Here is a 21,715-nt window from a genome sequence, read left to right as displayed (position 1 = left end):
ATGTGTTTCTAAATCCACACTTGCTTTTTCTTTAAGTTATTGCATGGCATCTCCAAGTTGAAGTGGTTTGAAGCTGCCTCCACTGTAATTTTCCACACCTAACTTCTTTGGATTTCTTTTTTTAAGTCTCACCTTGCCTCTAAATTTATTCAGGTTTGTTTTTGTTCATATGATAATCACAGCATTCTTTTGATACATTTTTTTTTAAGCCTTGATTTACTGAGATTTTCTTGCAACCTTCGTTCCAGTTTACCATTTTTTGTGCGTGGGGATATTTTAAATGAATATAATTATATTTAATAGCTTTTGCAGGTACTAAAGTATCTTTTGATTTGAGTCCTAACTTTCGTTATTACCCCACACACACATACACACCTTTTTAGATATTCTCTGTTTAACCTATGCCTAGAGATTAATTAAAGTGTCATTAAAATGCCTTTAGTACGTTTTGTGTCCTACATGCCTGGAAATATTTTTTTCCCACAGTCAGAATTGTTGTGCTTGTACCAACAATAACTGGCATGTGGCTTGTTTTGTAGATCACCATGAGATATAACGAACACTCCTAATTAGAAGAAAACGCATTCGTTTTTTGGATGCCTGTTCAAAGTTTTCTCAGGAAGACCCACTAGTTTTCATTTACATCTCTCCATCACTCTTGGCCGGCTCTGATGCCGGGGCTGAGTGCTCGCTCAGGAGCGCAGCATGAGTCCTGCATCGCAGATGGTTGTGAAATGGAGATTTAGTGTCTTCCCAACAGTTATGGGACAGAGTTTCTACCCCCATCCACAAATTTTCAAGCTTTGAGTGTTTGAATGTGTATACTCCAGCCTTAGGTACAAAGTCTTCCTCCTCTTTCGAGATTTGTGCTTGAGGAGAACCCATAGCTGGAAATTAATCTGGATTTAGAGCATATATGCCAGGAGTGGGTTTATCTACAACCAGATCCTACAGCTGCCCTTACAAAAGTGGAGCTGGCCAGAAGATAGGAATGAATATGCTCTGGCTATTGTTACCAATGACGAGAAAAACTAAAGAAGGCAAAAAAACCTCTAAAATTTGCTTAATCACCCATTTCTTTCTCCCTGCATTATTTCTAGCCCAGTTGTCTCCTGTGAGCTGGATTGCTCAGCTGGTGTGTGGTGCTCATGAGGACCCAGCGGGGTGAGAGATGCTGCGTGAACTCCCAGATTTGAGCCACCCAGCAGGTTGGGGGGCTTGCATGGCACTGACGCTGAATGGGAGAGGCATGCATGAAGCAGGCGTAGAAATTAGGAGCTCTTAGAATCTCCCTGGGCAATGAGCAGGGCCAGTCCAGGTAGTAACATAAATAATTTGGGACAATATACAAACCCGGTTCAGTGCTTTCTTCTCCAGCCTTTTTCATCTCCTTAAGAGTATTAAAATTCCACAACGTACAAATACACATGTGAGCTGCTGGGATAGGAAACCAAATCCCAAACTGCACAATCTCCCCAGCAACCCATTTCATCTCGCGGTGACACCTTTCTTAGGTGGAAACCAGGACTCTGAACTCCTCATTCCCAGTTTCTGGGGATCCAAAACCTGACATCAGGCAGGGCCTCAGGCTCTCATGCAAAGTCAGCAGCAGCTCGGAAGTGCCACAGTTGCTCTCTGGTTCCATCTCCACACAGAACAGATTCCCAGCATCCCAGAGGTTTTCAGCCACGAAGCCAAGCTTGGAGGTTTTAGACTGGGGCTCTCCACTGCCACCCTCTCCCTGCGAATTTTTTCATCCTCTCTGCCTTTCCTCTGCCAAAAACACCTTATTTCCAACATCCTTCTCATCCCCTGCTTTTCTGGTGGGTACCTTGCTTGGCGGGATGCACCAGAAAGGCACCTACCCAGGGTTCGTGGATGCTTTTAGCACCACCCCGGCACAGCTTCTGCAGTCTCTTCTCCTTTTTAGGAGAAGACACAAGAAAAATAAAATAAAAAAAAATCACACGAGAAGAATAAAACAAAAAAAAATGGGAGCAAATTACTGACTTCTCAGGGAAGATGGCGCTGAAGATGGTGTGATTATAATCCCTTTCAGCAGCTGAAAGGACTTGAGTTGTTTCATAGCCTGTCTTCTGAACACTGAGAGGTTTCGCAGCTGTAGGCTTTGGAGAACCTCTGCTGAGCAATTCTCCCCCTGCTGGTAATTTGTCATGGGTTTAAGATGAGGTTTGGCTTCGCAGGCTGGTGCATGGTGGGGCCACCCTTGAGACATCACCGGGGAGCATCGTGGGCAGACCCCATGGCCCCTCTTCTCCTCCCATGACTCACACCCAGGGCCGCCACATAACCTTTCAATAACAATTCTGTCTTTTGTAAGAGGGCTGACAGCGACCCACCTTGCAATTAACAGGTTGTTCAGGGAGAAATATTAATAAGCACCTTGACGAAGGTGAACCTGGGAGGGAGGCGGACTCTGCCTTGACTCAGCGTCCTCCTGGGGCAGGGGGAGAAGGATGCTTGGCATCTGCTGGACATGATTTTGTGACATAGACTTGCTCACCCTCCATTTCCAAAGGCTCCTGGGTCATCCCATGCTGGAGGAGCTGGTGAAGAGCCCTGGAGAAAAGGTCACCACTGGTTTTAGACTGTGGCTCTCCACTGCCACCCTCTCCCTGTGAATTTTTGCATTCTGTCTGCCTTTCCTCTGCCAAAAACACCTTATTGCCAACCTCCTTTTCATCCCTTGCTTTTCTGGTGGGTATCACTTTGCAGGAGTGTTGGAAAAGCCTTAGCAGACCACTGTCAGTCCAGAAAGAAGGGATTACTGCCCCCAAAAAATCCCAGGTCTTCACTCCTGTAGCCTTCAACGGCTCTGTCCTCCCTCACAGGTCAGTGCTGTGGGTTATAATTTGTGCTACAGTAGCTCCAATCAGGACCTGGGGTATTATTTATCGCATTTAGTACCTGCCATCAGTCATGAAAACTTAACAAAGACCCTATTGGGTTTATCTATAGGCAGCTAAACAAACGTATCTTGCTCTCCCGTTATCTTCTTGTTAACAAAACACTATCAGGATGTTCTAAACATCAGCATTTACTGCACAAGAGCCCTTTATCTGGCATGATATATAGAGAGCCCATCAATTAGTGTAGGGGGCTTGGAAATACCTGCCACGTTTCACTCAAAAGTCCCAGCACCATCCCAGGGCTGCATCACAAATAAATATTCCTGTGCGTTTCCCAGCCTCAAGCATCCCTGCATGAGCTGGGAGAGCTCGTTATGAGTGGAAATCATGATACTTGTATTTTTTTCCACCCTTTTTTTTTTATATAAAGCCAGGCCAGGCTGGAGACTTTCCATGGAAGGAGCAGTGCAAGGGCAGACAGGGCGCTGGATGGTGCAGGGGATGGGGAAAAAGGGAAATGGGCTTTAGGTCAAAAAGATTGGACGTGGTTGAGGAACACAGTGAAAAATGCCATGAGACAGTGCACCCTCCTGACAGCAAGACCTTGTCTGCAGGATCAGTCCCTCCCGGGTCCTCCCACCATCACATCACACTGGTAGAGTGAGCCGCGCTCTTGCTCACCACCAGCTCAAAGGGGCGGATGTGGCAGGTCTTGGGCACCAACCACCGAGGATCCAGGGCTTTCTCCAAACACCTCTGCTAAATCAGCACCTCAGCAGAGGAGCCACTTCACCCCACTCCATAAACCACGCTCCCGTGTGTCAGCCAGACCGATGGTGTTTCACCTTCCTCTGCGGTGGTTGCATTGCAGTGGGAGAGTGATTCTTCAGATAAATGGCAGATTGGGAGGTTTAACTCCAACTCCTGTTTGTCTCTGATTATTTGAATATCTTCTAAAACAGAAACTTTGTAAACAAGCACACAGCCTGGTTTGGAAACCACTGTGGCTGTCTCCGAGCGATGGTTTGCTCTTGGGAGATATTTTCTTCTAGATGGAGCTCCAAGCTCAGGACATACTTCATGCACTTGCAGAGGTTCAACTCATGTGGACTTCCCAGTCATTTCAGTGGCTCCATGTATCCAAGAGAAAAATATGAATGTTTAAATATTGGGGTTTTTGTTTGTTTGTTTTTTTTTTTTTTAAATTCCCAAACTAAAAATAAGGGGAGAAACAGCAGAGGAGCTTGGGCTGGGCTGACCTCTGCCTAGCTTTGAAGAGGTGGCATCAAACATTTAAACGAAATAGGTGATAAAACCAGTGAAGCCAGTGAGGGGAGTCGGGGAAGGCAGATGGGATCAGAGCTTTGGGCCAGGCCGGTGCAATTAGAAGTGTGTTTTGCACCAAGCTGAGCAGGACACTGTAGGAGGGAGGCCAGAGAGGTGCAGCAATAGGGAGAGATAAGATCCCAGAGCAGTGCTGGAGCTGTCTGGACAGAGAAGAGTAGGAGGCACCATAGAAATTTCCTGGGAGCTTATCACCGTGGGCCATCTTCTCCTCCTCTTTCACATCTGCGGCAGACCTGAAGCCTCAGAACTGTCCGAGAAGCCTGCCAGCCCTTGCCCAGCCCTGCTGCCGTCAGGCATCGTGGCTGCAAGACCCATCACAGCAGGGTGGGGGGCTCTGTCCTGACGCAGTTGGAAATGTAGACATCCAGAGATGTTTAGCTGCCTTAAAACAGCCAGAAAGAGGTGATATATATCTTCAGGCCAAGGACTCGCCGTGATCCCAGGCGCTGAGAGGTGGTGGGGCTGGTGGCCAGCAGATGCTGAGCGTGGACATTTGTTGAGGTTAGCTGCAGTGCTAAATTCACCAGCCCACGAAAAGGCGTTTGTGCCTTTTTCCGCGCCGTTCCCGGTGGGAAAGGGCTGCTCGCTAAAAGCCAGCCCAAAGCGGTGCATCGCATTCGGTCTCCAGAGGCGAAGGATGGGGCTGAAATCAAATCCAGCAGCGTGGCCCCATATGGGCAAAGCCTCGCTGGTGGGGAGGGAGCACCTCAGGTTAGCAGGGGCCCTTTCCAGCAGCGCATTAACCCGTTGTCCTCTTGCAGCCGGAGCTGGCTTTTAACATCCTTAAATCAGCTCCTAACATCATGAGAAGGACCCGCTACAACTTATACCCAGAGCCAGGAAGAACAGGTAAGGAGCCAGACAGAAATTGGACTTAAAAAGAAAATCACCCTGGCGAGGGGGTGGTCATTGCGGATGGTTATTTAGTTATTCAGTTTTGGGAGGTGCTTGGGCGCATCTCCATGTGGGTTTTACATTCAGATATTCCCCTTACACTGCTCTTATGTTGTTACTGTTGGCTGTTTATTCCTCCAACTGCTATTAAAGTTACTATTTCATCGGAGAACAAAAGACAAATAGGAATCATTGGTGCAAAACCTCACCATCTAAGCGTGATCTTTCTGGACCAGGAACTCTAAGCCCCTGATCTGTGTGATATATAGTTTGGGTACAATAATATCTGCTACGGTTATTATTACCTGTATTACAAAGATCTCAAAAAAAAAAAAAAAAAAAAAAAAAGAGATTGCACACGTGCTGGCTAGTTTCTCTGTTAGGGGAAAAAAAAAAAAAAAAAAAAAGAATAAAAGTTTAATAAACGTGTGCTGTGTTGTGGATGACTTTGTGGCGACCTTTGTTGCAAATGGCCTATGCATGCGGAATAATGGTCTCCGTGCAGAGAGGGAAATGGCTTAGTGCTATCATCGTTGCCTCGGTAACCATCAGAGTCTCCATCTAGCAGAGAGAAATGAGTTATGAAAAGGCTTGAGTGAAGAAGGGATTAACACATGATCCCAGGGACAGCATGTCAATCAAAATCAGCGGAGAAATTACACTGCTCTATTTGAGAATGTCTCCGGAAACGCAACCTTAGTGGGTGTATGTATGTGGATGTATGCAGGCATGATGGAGAGATGTATAGCTTTGAGCCTTGTGTGGAATATATTTTTTTATATATATAGAGAGAGAGCGCATATGGAAAATATATATATTTTGATACATATAGTGCAAGATATCTGCGGGCACTGGTAAGCACATGCACAAGCACCCCCTGCACACATGCTACTTATACATTTGTGTCCAAACCCATGCATGAAGCACCTCTCCATAAGGACACACCTTTGTGATGCCTATACGATGCGCGGCCCCATCCTTGCTGGGCTCCATGCTGCCCTGAGCAGCCAAGCAAATGAAAACCATTAGAATAAAAAAGAAAAATTGAAATAATCCAAAATACGATTTTGATCTTGAATTTTGCTCATCCTCTCTCCTGTCCTCACCGGGCTTCGTTAGAGTGTCCCTGACAGCATCCCTCATTCCTGCAGGTCAGCCCAAGGGCTGAACCCCCTGAAGTCCTTCGTGCACCTCCAAAAGGGAGAGCAGAAGGAAGTGGTTCCCCTATAAGGCGCTCAAAATGCAAAAGCCAAGGCAATATGGAGTCTATAGCTTTAGACTGAGGGCCTCGGTGGCTTCACCTGAATATCTTCCATCAGCGTCGCCCTCCTGAGCTCTGCAACTTGTAGGTCAAGGGCATGGGAACTAAACCCACGATTAACTCCCTCTTGGTTTTAGCTATTGCAAACTCTCTGGTAGTTACAACCCCCGGCGCTGCTCAGCCGTGTGTAGCTGTGCACACATTTCCTATGGCGATTGTTTGCCTTGATTCAGCTGACGAGCTTTACATTACCTGGGACCAGAGTGAGTTTTCTGCTAATGTCGGGAGCAAAATGTGATTGCTGGGAAGGGAGGGCTCGTGCGGCTTCGTAGCTGAGGAGTGTGGCTGGAAAAGGCCTCGAGTATTTGTTCTGTTCATTGGCCACTTCAGTAATAGAAAACTTTCTCTTCCAGGAAATTCTCTCTCTCTTTTTTATTTATTTTTTTAAAGCAGATGATTATTACAGGGAAAGTAAAATTTCTCTTTGGTTTCTGAGCTGCCTCCTGAGCTGCCCAGCCCTCCCCCATGCTGGGAAGTGCACGAGCACTCGGGGAGGGGATTTGTCCCCCCAAAAGCTACGCTGGGTCACCCAGCCCTCCCCAGCCCAAGGCTCTCCCTGTGCTCATCACCCAGCACGTCCCACTCACACCCACTCGTGGGCCCAGCGCGGGCCCCTCACACCCACGAGCCTACGTCCCTCCACGAGCCCCCTGCTCATCTCACCCTGCACCCACAGCTGATTCATACCCCATGCTTCAGCTACAGGCACAGCTGCTATACGTTTCCATACGTGCACAGGCTCTTCACCTGCCCCCATCCTGCCCCACCCTCATCACCACAGGCAAACGCTTCCATACATCCTTCTCCCCTCCTAATGCACAGACACATATGGCATCTCCCTAGCTGTCCCTATAGCCCTCGTGCCCCACATCCCCCCCTAGGACCACAACCAGGGGCCCAGCCTTCCCGGCCAGCCCTGCCTTCCCACACCCTTTGCACAAACGCATCTTCTCAGATGCATCTTCGGGTTTTCACACACACACACACACACACACACACACACACAAACACCGTGAGGCCACTCTGCCCACACGCTACAAATTCCCCCCGGTGTCTTCAAACCCCTACGGCTGCACCCGCTCATCCGGGGTGCACCTCCCGTACAAACCACCCGGGATCAAGCACGCACAACCCCAGAAGGGTAGATGCCATCAAAACACACGCCAGTGCCCAGACGCTCCCAAACGCATCGCCCTGCCCCTACGGACAGGGACACCCCCCAGCCTACCCAGGGCCACCAGTAAACCCTCCACCAAAGGTTCCCACAGCCTTCCACCACCATGAAACCCTCGGCCCTGGCTTTTTGGGGCTCTCCAAGCCCCGCATCTCTCCCCACACCCCTATCCTCTTCCTTCGCCGCTCCTTGCTTTCCTTTCTCTCAGGTTTATTTCCCCTCGGCTCCCACTCCTTCCCCCCTTTCCTTCCCTCCCCCCCTGCCACGTCCCCAGCCTCCCACACAAGTTTAAAGCCATCAGCCCAGCCAACGGTTAACCAAATCGCCTTGACCTCTCTGCTATTTGATATTCGCCTCCTTGACACTCATTTAGGAGCGCGCAGCGGTAAAGCAGACATTGGACAAGTCCAGCCTGAAACCAAAGCCCTATGAAAGGAGGAGAGAGATCAGAAGAACCTGATAGCTAGGAACTTGTTCTCTCCAAAGGCTTTCTGGACATTTTAGCCTGGATCAGGGGTCCGTGGAGCGCCAGTTCGTCGCCAAGCAGGGTGTAAACGTTAAATGTTAGCTATTTGTTCCAGAGATTGGCATGAAGATCGAGCCTTTCTGCCTCCTCTCCCCCCCTGGCCCCCCTCCCGCAGTCTCTCCAGCCCGTCCAGAGTCTCACAGACACTCATTCATTAGCGGTTTAATAACCCTCCCGACGTGATAACATCCTTTACTCCCGGCTCTGCGAGCGGAGGTGACCCTGGAGGTGGGGGGGGGTGGGGGGGTGGGGGGGTGGTGTCGCGCAAAGCGGGGGACTGCTCACTCGAGATGCTCTGGGATGTGTTGGAGGGGGCTGGGGGGATACGGGGCAGCCAGCACGGGCTGCTCCTGATGCAATTGCCGGGTGAAAAAAAGCATCTTCTCCCCCGACCCCCCCCCCCCCACAAAAAAAAAAAAAAAAAAACAAACACAACACAACAAAACCAAACCAAGCAAAAAAAACCAAACCAACTTTGGTGTTGCTAAAGTGACTAAAAGTCCACGGGGCGCCTTCCCACGAGGTTTTCCCAGCCCGGGGTGGTGGTGGGGGGGACACAGCCGCTGTCCCCCCCACAGCCCCCCCTGGCACCCTCCTCGGCTGGTGCAGAGATGCTGCCGGTACCTCACCTGATCAAGCCCTAGATTCTTTTAAATGGCTCTAATTTCAACATTTATTGCATTTGCCCCGTAACTGCAGATTCAGGCATCTGAAGCAACCTTTCGAAACTCTGATTAGTTCAGCTTCGTTCAGTGCCTTTTCCTCCCTCTCCTTTCTCCTCAGTTTTGTGTTTTTATCCTTTTTTTTTTTTTTTTTTTTCTTCCCCCCTCGCTCCCTTTCTGCGTGACTTTCATGTGCTGCAGATAAGATATAAAATACTCTATCGGGATACTGTAATATTAAAGATCAAAAGTGGCATCAATTGAAGACCAAACGCACGGAAAACAAAGGGGAAGGCTGGGAGATGTTCATCAGCTAATTACAACTGCAAATATTATGCAAATTTATCTTGGCACAGAAATGGAGAAAGCGAGTTTAAGTGCGGAGATAATGCTGGAATATTGAATGTTCAGCTGAGGGTGGGACGTGGTCCAATAAATTCATCTGAGGGAGAACTGGTATTATATATATGTATATTCCTATCAAACCATCTACACTTCAAATTGGGGGGATCAAAAATTGCGGTTATAATTGATACTTGAAATTCCTTGACAAATACTGCACGGAATTTACGGTGGAGGAAGAGTAAAGCAGCAGAGATTACCGTTCGGATGGGATTTGTGAAACACCGCATATAAAAGGATGCACCTATAGCAGGGAGACGTGCGGTTGCGACACGCACACGGGTGGGGGGAGGGAAGGTCCCCCCCACTCAAGACCCCAGGTGGGAGCCTTTCCCTTTAGGCAAAGGGGAAAAACGAGTTATTTTTCAACCTCATTTCAGAAGCGTCTCCCGCTTCCTGGAAAAAAGGACCGTGCTTAGACCTGGTTAATGATTAAACACCGTCCCTGTGCCGTGAGAGCCAAGAAGGGATGAGAAGGAGCCAGGGAAACTTAAACCAAGGCAGAATACGGCTGCCAGCACCTGTCCCCAGAAATTTTAGCATCAGGAGTGCCTGTACACAAAGAAAAAAAAAAAAAAAAAAAAAAAAAAAGAGAAAAAAAAAAAAAAAAAGCGGGGCGGGGGGGAACAAACCACAATCAAACCCGAGGCGCAGCAAATTGACCACGAAGAGGATTTCAGTCACCATTTTCTCTCCGGTGCTGGCCAAGAAATGAAGAGTCGGGGATGCTCTAACGCGGGTCGGGAGCATCCCCAGACCCTCGGCGGGGTATTTTGGGGGGTGGGTTGAGCCGTTATCGGGTTGGACCCACGCGGTGGTTCAGTCGAGATGAACTTTGGGGCTGAGTTGTTATTGCTGTGGGAATCCCTCCCTCCCCCATCCCTCAGAAAGGAGCAAAGAGGGTTTATTCGCCGCAGAAAATGTTTGAAAAACATCTTTTCCCTGCGCAGGTGAGGAGGCAGACACCGGCTGCTGCTTCCCTTCAAGGATTCAAACGAATACATTCAAATCCAGCAAAGTATCAGCAGATCTTCCCCTCCCCAGGCACAGGAATATCAATAATTCCAGGTGAATGCCCCCCCCTTTTTCATTTCTGCAGCCAGAAACACACAGCAGCGTTCATTTGCATACAAAGCAAGCCGCGGAGTTTCTCCAGTTTATGAGAAATGCCTTAAAAAAAAAAAAAAAAAAAAAAAAAAAGGAGGCAGAGACACTGGGAGAGAGAGGGCAGAGACTCCCAGCAGAAATCTTATCGATTTTTTGCTATGCATGTATTTATTTGGCAACAGGGCGGGGAGAAAAAATGAACATTATTGGCAGCCCTCCCTTTAAAAACAAAAAAAAAAAGAGGGAAAAAAAATAGAGATGCAAATTGCGTTTTATCTTAACCCGGCTCCGTGCTTTGTTCAATGTTTATGATGCATTATCTCCCCCTTAAATAAAAAATAAATCATGTAAAATTAGGATTTCGCAGCCACCGAGAAGAGAAGCTCCGGTCGATTTTCTTAATTTCAGTCTGAAAGTGACACACTAATTAAAGTGCCTCGTCCCGTCCCCCCCCATTATTTTTATTATTATTATCAGATTTACCTTATATTTTCCCAATAATAATTAAAAAAAAAATCAGTTTCGCTACCCCCAGGAAAAAAAACTAAACTAAAATAAGGACCCCCGTTTTTTCTTTTTTTTTTTTTTTTTTTTTTTTTTTCCCCAACGTTGCCCATCGCTTTCCGCCATCAGATTCATTGTGATGTATTAGATGCAATAAATTATCCCATGTAACAAAACATTGGGAGCTGAAAGGGTGATAATCTGGAAAGCAGAGATAAGGATTCATTATTCCGAATCATTATGAATCCAACGTTGCCTCTGACTTCTTTCTTAATCAGCTCCTCTGATCCTGGATATGTGAGCAGCACAGATAAGGAAAGAGTCATTTATAATTCTGTACCTCGACTAATATTTTAAAAAAAGTCAGAGGCAAGAAAACGCTATAAAACACAAGCAAGAGGCGGGCTCCGAATGAAATATCACTTCGATGTTGTTAGAGCCGCAGTAAGATTTAATTAAAATTCTCCACTTCCACGTGCTTTATATATTTTTATAAATATATTTTGCACCTTGGTTGTAATGGATAGGAATTTTCAACCGGGGCTATTTGCTCGGCACCGGCTTTGACTTTATTTCCAAGTCCCTGATTTGGGTGAATGGAAGGGGTGTGTGTGTGTGGGGGGGTGTTATTTGAATTTCCGAGGTTTCCCCCCAGCCCGCTCCCCCTCCCCACCGTTCACACAAAGTCATTAGGTCGATCCTACCAATGTAGGAGGCTGCGTTTAATGGAAATCGTTTTAAAGCGAATATACTCCGCGCACACAAAGCCCAGGATCAATGCCAAACCGGGTGATTTGGGGAGATCAGGGCGAAGGGGGCTGCCTCCCTCTCCTTGGAAATGAAGATTGCAACCATGATATTAAAAAATAACCTATCTGAGACTCCGTTTTCACAGCCGGGGAAGGGGAAATTATTGATTATTGACAACTTTTACTCCGGGGTGGGGGCAGACAGGGTGGGTTTTCTCTCCGGATCAGACAAGGCAGTTTAATTATAGCGAATAAAACATCCCTAACCTCCCTTCTGCAGCCGACGGAACGGTTATCACTAACAATAACGTATGGACTATATTTATGGAGGGTCCGACTGCAAATCTTGGTTCAGGCGGAGCCGAAATCGATTGTGTGTGTGTGTGTGTGTGTGTGTGTGTGTGTGTGTGTTTCAGTAGGTATTTATTTCGATGTATACACGTCTAAATGTGTGCCAGGAGGAGAGCAAGAAGTGGAATTAGCCGCATGCACTCGGAAAATCACAGGCTCCCCTAGGAAGTTGGAAAAGACAAGGAAAAAAAATATATTCTCTCTATATATCTCTGTATATATGGAATATATATATATACAGACATGCTTACCATATATATATTCCATGTGTGTATATATATATATATATATATACACAGGCACACATACAAGGAAAAAACAAGTGTGTGTGTGTATGTATATTTATGCGTGTATTTATTTATTTAAATGACCTCTGACTACCTGACTGTTGCTTTTAAGGTATATTCGGACCTAAACTGCAGGCATCAGGGAAGGTCTGTGATATTTATGATAAACACCGGGTGCCATTTAAAGCCTCATTAGTTATGTTTAACCTTTGAATCACCAGCCATCACAGCTGGAAATGAACTTCACGGTGCGGGGTGAAGGGGGGGGGGTGGGGGGTGGGGGGATGTGGGTGCGCCTGCGCCTGTGCCCAAATTCTCTTTCCGCCCCCCCCCTTCCCTCTGCACCCCGCAAGCCCCAACCGGGGGAATAGAGACAATAGCGCAGGGACACCATCCCCATGGGTTTCCCAAGCGGTTTTTGCAAAAGGATCCTTGATTTTCCGTTTCCCCACTTCCACGAAGTCCTCAGACATCCCAGAGCCAGCTCCCTCCCCCTTCTCCCCCTCTCCTTGTTTGGTTGGTTTTTGTTTTGTTTTGTTTTGTTTTTTGTTTTGTTTTGTTTTGTTTTTCTGGGCAGTTTTGGAGGGATCCGGCAACATCTTCTTCCACGTTGATCTCGTCGCCCTCCCACAGCACTGTTTGGGGGAGCAGAAATCGTGGCGAACAGATTTCCCAGGGATTTTCCCTTCCCGGTGATGGGGAACACATACCCCGAGTGATCTTCAGCTGTATTATTTTTTTTTTTTACCCCATACTGTGCAATGATTTAGCCCCGGCTCCTCCGCTCTACTCAGTGCAAACCACACAAGCCTCCTGGCTTTAAAATACTAATTTTCGAAGCCTTTCCTTAGCAAAAGCCACATTTCGTGGCGAGGGGAGATGGGTTCAGCCCGCCTCCCCCCGCTCTTGGGGTGCCCGAGCTGTTTCCACCCGTGGTTCGCGGTGGGAAGGTTCCCTTCGCAGCTCTAATGAGCTTTAAGTTATTACCTTAATTGAATGTGTTTTCTAAAGATAGAATTGGGAGGCGATCGCGTTACCTTTCACCTTACAGAGAGTCACTCTAGAAGCGGAGATAGCGAACCCCCAACGTCAGCAGAAAAAAAAAAAAAAAAATCCCTCCAGGACCAGGAGTATATAGATATATAGATTTTTTTTTTCTTTTTCGCCCCCGTTTCTGAAGCGCCGGTTGAGTCAGGACTCAGCGCCTCTGACTTGCGAGGGATCTCCGCCGGGTGCCGCGGAGACGGGCCGGGGTGGGGCAGCTCTGCATGCCCCCTCCCCCCCCCACCAGCACGGGTGGGTGTCCCACGTGTGGGGCCTGGGGACTCCGCACGCACCTTTTTTAGCCCTGGGAATGAAGCACTTCTGGTTTATATCCGTGGGAGCATTTCACGCCAGTGGGGTTTGATGTTAAATGGGAAAGGGATGTTTCTCCCCCAACCCCCCCAACCCACACACTTTTGCCCCCTCCCCACTTCTTCTCCCACCCGGGAAGTGGCTGCCCCCCTGGTTGAACAGCGTGGCCACTCCGGGACGCGTTTTCCGTGGCGAAGCCCTCCCCCCACCCAGGCTGGTCCTCGGGGTTCTGTCCGGCTTTGCTGGCAGGACACGACCCCCCGGGGGGGGGTGGGAGTGCGTGTGCAGAAATTAGCACTTTAACAACACCCTTAATAAAAAAAAGAACATCACCATCACCAAACCGCAGGGAAGTTTCCTTGCAAGCACCAAGGGAGGGCGGGGAGGGGGGCGCACTGATGTTGCAGCATTAGGTTTTGGGGACTGACACGAGTGGGGGGGTTAAGTGTAGCAAATCAGACACACACACCCCCGCTCCACCCTCTGGTCCCTCCATCTCATCGCTACAAGGTTTGGGGCATCCCCCGGAGCCTGCGGCTCCAGGCTTCTCCTTCTCCTTCAGCCGGATTTTTTTTTTTTTGGGGGGGGGGGGGGCGGACACGACAGGACACACACTTTTATCTCCCTCCTCAGCCCTGGAAACCCCCCTGAGGGGGAGGGGGGGACTGGGGAGGGGTGCAGCTCCCCCCTGGCCGTCCCGTTCGCTCCGCACCGAGATCGGCCCCGGGTTCAAGCCCGTCCAGGTCTGGAAAAACAGACAGTGGGGAGGCGGACAGACCCCCGGGCTGGGACTGAACCCTAAGGCCGGTGTCTGCTGCCTGCAGAGATGCCACTCTCCTGACCGAAAAAGAGGGGGGGGGGGGGGGAATGACACGAAGACACACTGACCGGGGGACAGGAACACAGTTCCCCCTGCTCTCGGAGTGCTAGGACATGCATGTGGATTACATATATATATATATATTTATCCAGATTCTGGAGCCTTACACAGGCATATATGCAAAATAAAAATACAAAAGCACAATAATTTTAAATAAATAAAATAAAGGAAAATATGGTGAATAAATGTCCTCCTCGAGGAGGAGAGGGGACAGAGAAGAAGAAACAGCCCCTGGTAGTTTATGTCACCGCTCTTCCTCGAAAGCTTTCGATGCAACCGGAGAGAGCCCCGGCGTTATTTGTATGATCATACGTTTATTTTTTTTTTTTTTTTCCTCCTCTCTCTCTCTCTCTCTCTCTCCCCAGGCGTTGCAGGCTCACGGCAGTGACAGTTGCTCCCGGGACGGGTTACATCACGCTCACACCTCTGCGAGCCCCAGTACCTGGCGCGTCCCCCCCCCGGCCCTGCCCCTGTCCCCCTTCCCCGCCCTCCCCCCCCCCCCAATCTCCACCTCCCCGCCCCATGTGATTCCCGGGATGGGTGTGTAAAGAAATGGCCCATCATATTTCTCTCCCTCTTTCTCTGCCCTCTCCCAACCCGGAAGAGCTCTGATCTTCAGCCCAGCCCGGAGGAGGAGGAGGAGGAGGAGGAGGAGGAGGAGGAGGAGGAGGGCAAGGGTGGGCGTTTGGAGGATGCGGCTCCCCAGGTTTTCCCCCTCGGTGGGAGCTTGCGACATGCCAGCAGCCTCCGCCGCGGCTCCGCTCCTGCCGCACTCCTGCCCTGAGAGCTCCAGCCCAACCGGACAAAATAAAAAGCATCTGCCCAGGTCAGTGGTGAACCCCCCGGTTTCTGTGTCTGTATGTCCCTTCTCCTTTTTTTTTTTTTTTTTTTTTTTTTTTTCCTTTTTCTTTCATTTTTTTTTTTTTTTCCCTGAAATAATTCCTTCACCTCCTCCTTTTACTCCTCCACGTGGAGGGAATTAGGATGGGGATCTCGGCTCAAAGGGCAGCGACCGCCGGCTTGAAACTCAACCCGACCCCCCCTTCTTGTTTGGGGTGAGGAGGGGGGAGTTAGGTTTTCTCGGTGACCTTGGGGAAAGGCATTCCCCCCTTCCCCCCCCACCCCCTCCTCGGCCCGGGAGCCGAAATTTGGGAAACGTGTGAGAAAAAGCTGCTTTCCCCCTGTGTGTGAGTGGCGAAGGAGCGAGGCTGGGATGGTCGCGGGTGGGAGATGAGACGTGGCAGTCATATCTGGAGCGTGAAATACGAATCTCAGGACGGGAAGGGCTGGATCTGTGTATGCGGGATCGGGGCCTTTCCGTGCTTGGCTTCATACCTATGGGCATATACCTTTGTGTATAGACACCTGCATACGAGTATCACTCATATATTTCTGTATACAGCGATGTCCGTGCGGGCAGGCGTGTGCCGATGTGAGCCGCAGGACGTCTGCGTTTCTATCCTGTTCCCATGTATAATACTCACCGATGTTGATTTGATCATGTCAGGTCGATCAGCACTGAATAGTACATAATATACACTTTATACGCTTTTGTTAAAACATATAGAATGCCTAACAAGCATACCGTGCTTCTAATAGGATCTAATCAGGGCGATCTTCCGCCCTTTTCCGCAGATATTCCTCCTTTTTTTTTTATATACCTTAGAAAACCAGACCAGGGCTACCCCAGGCGCAGGGGAGAGATGTGCCGTTAGGGTCAGGTGAGGTGGGAGATGGCTCCGTTCCGGGCCCGGCCCCCCCCGCCCCCCCCCCAACCCCGCAGCGCCCGGGGAGACCCGCGGGCCGGGCCGGGCCCTCCTGGGCTCCGGCAGGACTCGGTGCCCCAAGGACAAGAGGAGAGTTTCCCCTCTCTCCCGGCATCCCTGGATTTAGGTCTCTCTCCTTCTTCCTCCTTTGTAAGAAAAATTTCCACCCTCCAGACTGGGCGAAGGAGGTTTCGGGAGGGAGGCTGGAAATGGATCGGGCTGTCCAGTAATGAGCATTAGCTGTCATTGAGCGTCTTCAAAACAGAGAGGGGATAAAATATCTATCTATCTATCTATCTATCTATCTATCTATCTATCTATCTATCTATCTATCTATCTATCTATCTATCTATCTATCTATCTATCTATCTATCTATCTATCTATCTATCTATCTATCTATCTATCTATCTATCTATCTATCTATCTATCTATCTATCTATCTATCTATCTATCCATCCATCCATCCATCCATCCATCCATCCATCCATCCATCCATCCATCCATCCATCCATCCATCCATCCATCCATCCATCCATCCCAGCTCCTCTTACCTTCACGTGTCCATACACAGGCGGCGGGCTCTGGGGGACGGATTTTAATGCAACCGGATAATTAATAATCACCGGCCCTGCTTGTTTTCTCCATTATTTATGGGCCGCAGCTGCAGAGCGAGGGAGTCGGGGCTCCAGTCCCCCCCTCCCCGGGCACACCGGGGCCGGCATCCCCGGTCCACCGGGGCAGGTGGGGGGGACAAAAAGGGTCTCGGCAGCTGGGGGGGGCGCATGGGAAAGGAGAAACAGGCTGTCGGGAAGAAAGGCGGGGGGGGGGGGGGAGAGAGAAGGTTTCCCCCCTGGCACTTTGCTCCCGGCTGGGGCAAAGCGCTTCCTTCCCCCCGGGGATGGTTTTGGGTTGTTGTTTTTGGTTTTTTTGTTTTTTTGGTTTTTTTTTTTTGATTTCAAAGGGGGAAAAAAAATACTAGGAAGTGCTTCTCCACAAGGGCAGGTAGGGAGCGGGGGGGGGGGAGGTGGGGGTGGGGGCGACCCGGCTGGGGGCTCCGCTAGCCCCCAGGATGCGGGCAGCATCTTTGTTGTGCTTGGGGGGGTGGCGGGGAATAGCATCTCAGGGCTGCCTGTACGGGCACCTCGGGGGAATCTGGGGAGAAAGAGTCTCCCCGCTTAAAGCAAAAAGAAATCGTGCGGATTTTTCACACACAGACACCCGCCCATCCCGGTACTATCTGAATTTGGGACAGTAAATGGGAGTCCCACATTTACGGAGGGGGTTTGCCACAGTGCGAGGTGGCCGTCTCGTGCCGGGTTACACCCGAGGGGTGGGTGTCTGTGGACACGGGAGGTTTGTTTTGGGGGGGTGTTGGCGGTGCAGGGACAGCTGTAAACTAGAGGCAGCCGGACATTTATTTCCCGGAGTAAATCGCTCCGGTTTTAATCCCGGGACGTCGGGATCTGCCAAGGCGCTGGTGTTAACTCTGCCGCATCTTCTCACGCCAACCGCCTGGCGATTTGTGTTTTCTGCTTTATCTAAGTCCCGGGGTAATTTCTGCTTTTTTTGGGGTGGGGAAAAAAAAAAAAAAAAAAAAGTCATTAAATCCGCCGGCAGCTTCACCGTCTTCGTGGGGTGCGAGGAAAACGGCGCGGCTCGAATTTAAAGCCCGCAAGATGCTTTGCCTTCGCTTCAACTCGCCTTTAAATCAGTCGCTCAGAACGGTCCTGGACGATGAAGCAAAGCCGAGAAACCCGAAATAAAACGACTTTCCCTCCCTTATTTTTTCTTTTTTTCTTTTTTTGCTACTGCTCATGTCCTTAACCTCACCTTAATTTGGGGGGTTGGGGAGGCTGTTCAGGCGGATTTCTAGGTTATTTTTCTTCTCTTATTTTTTAATTTCTGGAGCAGAAGGCTTTCCGGAGAGCTGCCCCACCGTCCCTACCCCAGCGCCGGGCGGGCGGCAGCGAAGCCCGGTGCCGCGGCGGGGCGGGGAGCATCTCCCGGCAGCTTGGAGAGGGGGGAAAAAAGGGGGGGAAAAAAAAAAAAAAAAAGAAAGTGGGAGAAGGAGAACCCCTTTTCAAGCCACCTTTTTGCTGTCTGAGAAAGGGAAAGAGGCGGGGGGGGAAAGGGACTTACCGGGTTGAGCTTGAAACCGGGGCTGTGCTGCAGAGGGAAGGAAGGAGGGAGGGAAGGAAGGAGAGGGAAGGAAGGAGGGAAGGAAGGAGAGGGAAAGAAGGCGGGAAGGAAGGAGGGAAGGAAGGAGGGAAGGGAGCTGGGGTCTGCTTCCCATCCTGGAGCAGGACGGGGCACAGGCAGCGGGGGTGACACGGTCCCCCCCCCCCCCCCTTCTCCTCTTTGCCCGGCTCCTCTCCGCGTCTCTGCCGCGCAGTTTGGGGAATGTGTCGGGGGGGAGAGGTCGCCTCTGGGACTTGCGGAGCCGGTTTTTGATCTTTCTCAGACTTTTTTTTTTTTTTTTTTTTTTTTTTTTCCCCCTACTCCTGCAGTGTCCCGGGGCAGTCGCCCTCCTCTCAGCTTCAAAGAAAGGGGGGGGGGGGGGGGGGGGGCGGGCGGGGGGGGAGGGGAAATAAAAGTCCCAGTTTCTCTCCTCCCAATTTTAATTCTTCGAATTTCTCTTCCTCGGCAGAGCGCGGTTTCCTCCCTCCCTCTTCCCCCCCCCCCCCCCCCCCCCCCCCCCCATCAAATAGCATCATTTACGCTGAAAAAAACTGTTTGGGCAGGAGGGGGGGTGTTGCACGAAGGGAGAAAAAATTGGACCCGGTGTAATCAAACATTGATTTTTTTCTCTGAATTTGCATGGCTCGGCATTTCTTTGTGTGAGTGTGTTTGTGTTTCCTCCCGATCTTCGCGAAGGGGAGGCAAATTAATTATTAGAAGAAAACCAGAACTATGCATGCATATATTTAAAACAACAATAGCAAAAAAAAAAAATTAAAAGAAGCAGTAAAAGAAAAAAACCCACCCATGTGTCTGGTTTTGAAGCGGAAGGGAAGGTTCGCATGGGATGAGAAGGGGGAGACGCAGAAATGCCAGTCTAGTGTCGTTTCTATTATTATTATTATTATTATTATTATTATTATTATTATTATTATTATTATTATTATTATTATTATTATTATTATTATTTGCCAGCCCCTAGTTGGAGGGATGCTGACTACCGTTTTACTGATAAAGGGAGGGGGGGGTTGGCCTTTGGCAAACAGATCATAATTTCTGCCTGATTCACGACGGGGAAAGGAAAAAAAAAAAAAAAAGAGAGGAAAACAAAATATTCCCTCTTCTCTCCACCTTTGTTTAACCCGAGATTATCTCAGTAGCGTTAGCAGGGCCCAGCCGTCCCCGTCCCCGGGGACTGGCAGGCTCCGTGCCCCGGGAGGGGCTGTTCCCTCCCCCCTCCCCCGGTCCAGCCATGGGGATGGCAACGCAGCTCAAAACCCCGGGTCTGTCTCCCTCAACAAGAGAGCAAGTTGCTGTACACAGGCAAAAAAAAAAAAAAAAAAAAAAAAAAAATATTCGGAGCTCTGCCCTGGGCCGTGTCCTCTCCATAACCCTCCGATTCGTCGCTCCCGGCTGTTTGTACAGCTTTACCTGTACTATTCTGGTACCCTGTAAAAAAAAATACCCAGTCCGGCAAACGTAACTTAATCCGCTTTCAGTCAATTGTCGTCTAAAAGGGGGCTAAAGTGTGTGTGTGGGGGGGCTTTTTCTGCCCGTCCCCGCCCCGAGGTGCCAGTCGCAGCGATGGGCACCGCTGGGGCCGGAGCCGGCGGGGTCCCGGCACCAGCAAAACCTCCCCTCGGTCTATTTTAATAGGAAGAAAAAAAAAAAAAAAAAAAAAAGCGGGGGGAGACGGGGGGCGGCAGCTTCAGTGCCCTTTGACTGCTCATTTTTAGGGGAGGGGTAGGCTGGGTAACCGCCCCATCTCCCCGAGGTTGTGGGTGTTTTTTTTGGTCTGTTTGTTTGTTTGTTTTTTAATTTCCCTCCTTTTGGGACTTTCAGTGACTTTTGTCAAAAGCGTTTCCACAGACCTTTTAGCGTCAGACCCATTTTCTGCCCCCCTCCATCCCTCCCCTAGCTAGGAGGGATGCTGGAGCCCCGCTCCCCGCAGCCTCCCCCCTCACCCCACCCCCCGGCAGAATTAACCCCCGAGCCCCCGAGTCTTATCTGACGGCTGGTGGCGAGCTTGGGGCTAATTGCTCCAACAATGGGCTCCTATTAACGCCGAGCTGTCACTGGAAACCCTGCTGGGGGCTGCCGGGGCGGGGGGGGGGAGGCGACGTGATGGATCTGCAGCCACAGCCTGGGAAAAGGATGGTCAAGGCCAGCACTCCTCGCTAAACCCCCGGGAATCACAGATTCATCCGAGGAGAGAGGAAAAAAATTATTATTTTTTCTTTTTTCCTCTTGAAGGGTGGTGTTTTTTCATTCCCCACCGCGGTTTTCCTCCCGGCTGGGAAGTGGATAGAAAGATTGCAGCTATCGAGGCCGAGAAAATGCAGGGAAGAGGCTGAAAAAACTAGAATTTGAAAGCGGGTGTTCTCCATCCGACATTGGGGATGTGGCTGCGAGGGGGGGGGGCGGCGCGCAGGGACCCACCATGTCTCCCCGGGCAAGACGGGGCCCTCAAGGCTGTTCTCACTTCTTCACCCCCCTGTCACTGATCAGACTTGGTGTAGCATTTTATTTTTTATTTTATTTTATTTTATTTTATTTTATTTTATTTTATTTTATTTTATTTTATTTTATTTTAAAATTTTATTTTAGATTTTTGGACTTTATTCATTCGAATTTGCATTAAACATTCTATGCCCTCCAAACAGCTGAAGAAAAGCGGTTTTCCCCTACCCCCGGACAGGGGGGAAAGGCACGTTTTCTCGATAGTTTAGCAATGTTGTGACCTCTAGATGGAAATTCCCCTCCTGTGATCCCATGGCTGTAGGTCCCAGGGCTGTAGCTACTGGAGGGGGGGTGTGTGTGCTGGGAATCTCAGCTCACCTGTCCAAAGATCGACACTAAGATCCCCCCCAGATGTTAAAAGAGATTTCTTTTTTAAAGTGACTTTTTCCAAGTGCTGGAGACCAACTCCTCCCGCAGGATCTGCTTCGGATCTGAGGAAATTTGGGGAGCAAATAAAGGGCCAAATCCCGGGGAAACACATTGTCCTCACGTCCATAAAACGCTTAAACCTGGGAGGGGGGAGCTGGAAAGTTTGTGTTCTTGTCTGCAAATAAATGCTTTGCAAATGATGCTCCCCTCTTTACTGTTCTCCTCCTCTCAAAGAAATCGCCCCCCCCCAAGGAGGAGGGGTGGGCAAGGAACACTCCCGGTGATGGGGCGCCCTGCTGCCCCCCCTTACTGCCGGGAGGGTCCGGGGGAGCTGTCGTGGGACCCCCGGTGCGGAGGCGGCCGGCGGGGCATCCCAAGAGATCGCGCTGGTTCCTCCTCCCTTTTCTCCCCAGCGTACCCTAATAAATGGAGTAGGGAAAGTCGGGGAGGG

At 49.8% G+C, this 21,715-nt stretch overlaps 1 protein-coding gene across 2 annotated transcripts in view; it reads left to right on the top strand.

Annotated features, from left to right (window-relative positions):
* The first annotated feature begins 15,125 nt into the window (after nt 1-15,125).
* Nucleotides 15,126-21,715, top strand: part of GATA3 (GATA binding protein 3) — a 30,734-nt gene continuing 24,144 nt past the window's right edge. The window contains exon 1 of one of the 2 annotated variants that reach the window (XM_042792827.1): nt 15,126-15,256. The gene's annotated coding sequence lies outside the window, so the exon portion shown is untranslated. The remainder of the gene's footprint in view (nt 15,257-21,715) is intronic. The other variant, XM_042792824.1, reaches the window with a different exon arrangement.

Source organism: Tyto alba, unplaced genomic scaffold (assembly GCF_018691265.1).
Source record: "Tyto alba isolate M040663 unplaced genomic scaffold, T.alba_DEE_v4.0 Super-Scaffold_2, whole genome shotgun sequence".
Taxonomy (NCBI): domain Eukaryota; kingdom Metazoa; phylum Chordata; class Aves; order Strigiformes; family Tytonidae; genus Tyto; species Tyto alba.
The sequence above is the reverse complement of the archived record's forward strand: the minus strand, read 5'-3'. Positions and strand labels throughout refer to the sequence as shown.